This window comes from Nelumbo nucifera, chromosome 6, assembly GCF_055504915.1.
Source record: "Nelumbo nucifera cultivar China Antique chromosome 6, China Antique-T2T, whole genome shotgun sequence".
In the NCBI taxonomy this organism is placed as follows: domain Eukaryota; kingdom Viridiplantae; phylum Streptophyta; class Magnoliopsida; order Proteales; family Nelumbonaceae; genus Nelumbo; species Nelumbo nucifera.
In genome coordinates, this window is record NC_142654.1 from 39659227 (window position 1) to 39665262 (window position 6036).

Here is a 6036-nt window from a genome sequence, read left to right on the forward strand (position 1 = left end):
ACCTGTTTGGATGCAAGTGCAAACTTTTTATAGTGGCATTAATCAATCTAATCGTTCAATGTTAGATGCAGCTGCAAGTGGTATCCTTATGAGGAAAACTCCCGAAGAAGCATATGAACTTTTGGAGGAGATGGCGGCCAATAGTTATCAATGGGGCAATGAGAGAACAAATAAAAAGAGAGTTGAAATTTATAATGTTGATTCTATCATTGCTTTATTGGCTCAACTTGCTACACTAAATAAGAAATTGGAAAGTTTGGGGGTTTCAGCTATGAGTGTTTCTTCTGTTCCCTTTCCTTCTTGTGAGCTTTGTAGGCAAGGGGGACACGCTAGTGTAGACTGTCAAGTAGAAAATCCTTTTTCTTCTTCTTCCAAACAAGCTAATTTTATTTCTTAAGGTGGCAATAGGTCCAATTTTAATCCCTACTCCAACACTTACAATCCAGGATGGAGAAGCCTTCCATATTTTTCTTAGAGTAATAATCAACAAAGAGCACCTCCTGGCTTTTAATAGCAACACCAACAAAATCCATAAGAAAAGAAGCCAAATTTAGAGGATATGATGGCAAAATTTATAAACAGTACGGAGGCAAGAATTCAAGGCTTGGAAACTCAAATTGGACAACTTGCTCAAGCAATTTCGGGAAGGCCACAAGGAGGATTACCTAGCAATTCCGAGAAGAATCCCAGGAAACAAGTAAAGGCCATTACTCTACGAAGTGGAAAAGAACTTGGAAAAGAAGAAAAAGATGATGAGCATGTAAATGAGGAAGAAAGCCGAGACCTTGAAGCCAAAAAATAAGACAATGAGTCATCAATGGAGAAAAATAGAAGTTCTTCTACTCTTAATTTAAAATCTTACAAACCTCCTCTTCCTTTCCTAAAAGATTTCTTAAGGCTAAATTGGATAAGCAATTTGCTAAATTTTTAGAGGTGTTTCAAAAGTTGCATAATAACATACATCTTCTTGATGATACTTCTCTGATGCCAAGTTATGCCAAATTCTTGAAGGAAATGATTTCAAACAAAAGAAAGTTATAGGAGTTTGAGATGGTAAAACTTAATGAGAAATGCTCGGCAATCCTACAAAATAAATTACCTCCAAAACTCAAGGATCCAGGGAGCGTTTTTATTCCGTGCATCATTGGTGAAATTAATTTTGATAAGGCTTTTGTGATCTTGGTGCAAGCATTAATTTGATGCCCTTTTCTGTCTTCAGAAAGCTTGGGTTTAAGGAGCCAACACTTACCACTGTTTATCTTCAATTGGCTGACAAAAGTATCAAATATCCAAGGGGAGTAGTGGAAGACGTTTTGGTAAAAGTAGATAAATTTATTTTTCCTATTCACTTCATTGTTTTGGACATGGAAGAAGATTATGATATGCCCCTACTTTTAGGGAGACATTTTCTTGCCACAGGAAGAGCTTTAATTGATGTTCAACAAGGAAAACTTAGCCTTAGAATTAATGATGAGGAAGTTATTTTTTAACGTGTTTAAAACTATGAAACATTCCAATGATGAAAAAGAAGTCTTAATGATAGATTACATTGATGATTTGGTAGATAGAAAATTTTATGCATTTAGGTTAGATGATCTCATGGAAAATTGCATTGCTAACTCTTTTGATGTGGAAGAACAAATTTTAGATGAGAAGCATAAGGATGCAATAAGCTATTTGGGAGAAAAGCAAAAAGGATTCGTGGCAAAAAGAGAAAAAATTTTGCCTGTGGATATTTGTTATTCTTCAAAAGCCAAACCATCAATTGAGAAGCCTCCTACTCTTGAACTTAAACATCTTCCTTCGCATTTAAAAAATGTTTATTTGGGAAATTCATCTACCTTACCTCTAATTATTTCTTCTTACTTGACAGGTCTTGAAGAAGAAAAGTTGATAATGGTGCTTAGGGAACACAAAAGGCTGATTAGATGGAGCATTGGCGACATTCAAGGAATAAACCCATCAGTTTGCATGCACAAAATCTTGATGGGAGAATGATTCAAGCCTATGGTGCAACCCCAAAGGAGGTTAAATCCTAATATGAAAGAGGTAGTAAAGAAAGAGGTGATAAAATGGTTTGATTCAGGTATTATCTTTCTTATCTCTGATTCTTCTTGGATAAGTCCTCTGCAAGTTGTGCCTAAAAAAGGTGGGACCACTGTGGTAAAAAATGAAAATAATGAATTAATCTTATCCTATCTTTTATCTAGTAATCTCAATCTCCTTTATCTTTCTACAATTATATCAGAAAATTAAATATGATAGGACTCTTTGCAGTTTGCTTATTCTTGTATTCGTATTGGGCTTCTTCAATGAATTGGGCTGTTGCAAGGCTTCTCTATGAACTGGGCTTCTGCTGCGAATTGGGTTTCTCTACGAATTTGCTCAGATTTTGGGCCCGATGTTGAATTTTATGCAGTCCGAATCTATCAAAACTCAAAACATAAAAGTTGTATAGTTTTTCATTATCTTTCTAGTGCATCTTGAATTATCTCAATCGGAGTCCGGATGGGAGAGTTATGCCCAGATTACTATGTGGCACTGAAACTGTGCAAAATTACCCGATTAGCCTTGTTTTTCTCCTGATGCCTTCTTTAATGCCCTGAATCGAAATACAAGCATAATGAGTCCAATTAAGTACTAATTAAGTATAAAAGACTGAATATTTAGGGATAAAAATATGATAATTTTTATTCTTATCAAATCCCCCCATACTTAAACCTTGCCCGTCTTCGGGCAAGATAAAATTCAAGCAAACACAAAACAAACAACTATCCTTCCAATCTTTAAACTCAACTCTCCTTCATCTTTCTCCACAAATATTCTAGGTTAACTATTGCAAACCGTTAAATCAACACAACCAAGTCATACATGACTCATTCATCAGTCAATCCAATTTTTGCTACTGCAAGCTAGGTAGTAAATCAGGGAAAACCTCTCTTTTTATTTTCTTTTTTTTTTTTTTCCGGGAGTGAGTGCATTTTATGCTCCGTCTCACTTTTGGATCACTCGGTCAGTAGGTACATTTTATGCTCTGTTCTACTGTTGAATTTTTTGGCTAGTAGGTGCATTTTATACTCCATCCTACTATTGAATTACTTGGTTGGTGGTGCATTTTATGCTCCATCCTACCAATTGTAGCAATGGTAAAACAACTACCCCATTTACTTAAACCTGAATTTAGGACTAGGTTAACTGGAAATGGCTTCAGATAAGTCATGTACTCCTTAATCGTACCTCATTACTAGGTTCACAAGAATTTTCTTAGAATATTGTTTCAATTGATTTGAAAAGAGTTGAGGTTTTGATATATATATATATATATATATATATATATATATATATATATATTGAATAGATAAAATCCTATACTCTCCCCCCCCACACTTAGTTTACGTATTGTCTTCAATGTAAGGTAAAAAGAAAATGTGGAAATAACTTAACTATAAAAACAAGAAGAGAGAAAAAAAGAAAAACAAAGTTCCCTGTTTTTAATCATAAACCGGATCCTCCAGGTCTTGTAGTTGCAACTTCCGATGTTTTCCCCTCTCATCCATCATGGGTGGGTTTAAATCTGGAATAGGGGCCTGTACAATAGATGAGAGGAGTTTTGTGTGAGCTAGAGGTGTTTCAATGGAAAGTCGCAATTGCTTGGTAGAGGTCGGTCCATCCAATGGTAAAAATTTTCCTTGTCTTGGCTTGAACTCTTCTTGACCAGCCTCCAAATAGTTCAAAACCTCCTTAATTTCTTCATCCAAGTCCTGCACATTTTTACAAGAATTAAGAGTGCAGCTTTCTAAAGGATCATCTAATTTAGATGCGTTCATTTCAGTTGCCCAAACATCAATGCAATCGATTGCATATATTTCATGTTCAATTGTGTTGGGATATTTCATGGTTTTAAATACATTAAACAACACTTCTTCACCATTGATTCTAAGAGTAAGTAGACCTTTTTGCACATCAATTAAAGCCTTACCAGTAGCAAGAAAATGTTTCCCTAAAATCAAAGGCATTGTCCTATCTTCCTCCATATCCAGCACAATGAAGTCAGCAGGAATAATAAAATTGCCCACTTTGACTAAAACATCTTCTACTATTCCCCTAGGATATTTAATGCTTCTATCAGCTAATTGCAGGGTAATGGTAGTAGGTGTTAGTTCATGCAATCCAAGTTTTTCAAAAATAGAATATGGCATTAGATTTATACTGGCACCTAAATCACATAAAGCTTTCTCAAACTCAGTATCTCCTATGGTGCAAGGAATAGAAAAACTCCCTGGGTCCTTAAGCTTTGGGGGCAATTTATTTTGAAGAATTGCTGAGTACTTTAAGTTTAGTTTCACCATTTCGCATTCTTTCCATTTTCTTTTATTTGACATCACCTCTTTCAAGAATTTGGTATATTTTGGCATCTGCGACAATACATCAAGAAGAGAAATGTTAATATGTATTTTTCTAAACACCTCTAAAAATTTTTCAAATTGTTTATCCAAGTTAGTTTTCAAAACTCTTTTAGGGTAGGGGAGATGAAGTTTAATGGCATCTAAATTTAGTTTAGGTGTACTCCCTTCGATCTCCATTTATGAATCGGCTACCTCAACTTTTTGATCATCATCCTTGATCTCACCAATATTCTTTCCACTTCTTAAGGCAATGACATTCACATTCTCCCTTGGGTTCTTCTCTGTATTGTTAGGCAATCATCCCTTTATTCTTTCTGACAGCATGCTCACAATTTGCCCCACTTGAACTTCTAAGTTCTTAATAGATGCCTCTTGATTTAAGAATCTCTTTTCGTGATCTTGGAACTTTGTTTCAACAGTATTAATGAACTTAGAAATCATGTCCTCTAAATTTCCATTCTTCTCTTGCGGGGGCGGCTGTTGTTGAAATCCCATAGGTGCTTTTTGTTGGTTGTTATTCCATGAAAAATTCGGATGACTCCTCTACCCTAGATTGTATGTATTCGAATAAAGGTTAAAATTTGGCCTGCCACCATGAGAAACAAAATTAGCACTTTCATGTGAAGCAAAAGGATTACCTACCTGACAATCATAATTTATATGTCCCAATTGGCCACAAAGCATGGATTACAAAATGACATATTTATTGTTGCAACACTAAGATTGTCTAATTTTTTATTCAAAGTAGTAAGTTGAGCAGATAAAGCTGAAAAAGAATCTAGATGATGCACTCTCCTTCGATCAGCTCGGTCATTATTCCATTGGTAGCTATTTGATACCATCTCTTCCACTAGATCATAGGCTACCTCTGGAGTTTTCCTCATGATTGTGCCTCCTGCAGCTGCATTAATAATGGAGCGATTAGATGGAGTAATACCATTATAAAAAGTTTGAATTTGACGCCAAACATGATTCTATGGTGAGGACACTTCCTAAGCATCTCCTTAAATCGTTTCCACGCCTCATAGAATGATTCCCTCTCTAGTTGAACAAAAGTAGTGATATCATTGATCAATTTTGCTGTTTTAGAGGGAGGAAAATACTTGGCCAAAAATTTTTGAGTCAAGTTGTTCCAAGTAGTGATACTTCCTGCAGGGAGTGAGTTAAGCCAATCCTTAGATCTATCACGTAGTGAGAATGAAGAAATTCTAATCCTAATAGCATCATCGCTAACTCCATTATGCTTGAATGTGTCGCATATTTCCAGGAAGTTAACGATATGTGCATTAGGATCATCACTCGGCAACCCACTAAACTGAATACTCATTTGGATCATTTGGATAATTGCAGGCTTGATCTCGAAATTATTGGCTTGAATCGTTGGCTTGCAAATGCTAGAAGTAGCCCCATCAATTGTTGGACAAGCATAGTCCAAAAGAGTTCGATTTGCTTCGTTTGCCATCTCTTCATCAACTTCTTCTACTGGTTCGCCTCCTTTAACCCTCTCTCTTTCTCTTTACTTTTGTTGGCTCTTTGCAGTATGCGAAGGGTTCTCTCTATTTCAGGGTCGAATTTTGCTAGTTCTTCGCCTCTAGTGCGTGTCATACACTAACTAATCTGAATACAACAA

The 6036-nt window shown here is 35.8% G+C and overlaps 1 non-coding gene across 1 annotated transcript; it reads left to right on the forward strand.

The window, feature by feature from the left end:
- The first annotated feature begins 5377 nt into the window (after positions 1–5377).
- On the forward strand, positions 5378–5484 carry LOC148790789 (small nucleolar RNA R71). Its single transcript, XR_016078073.1, has one exon. It is a non-coding gene; the product is annotated as a small nucleolar RNA R71 (small nucleolar RNA).
- The last annotated feature ends 552 nt before the right edge of the window (positions 5485–6036 follow it).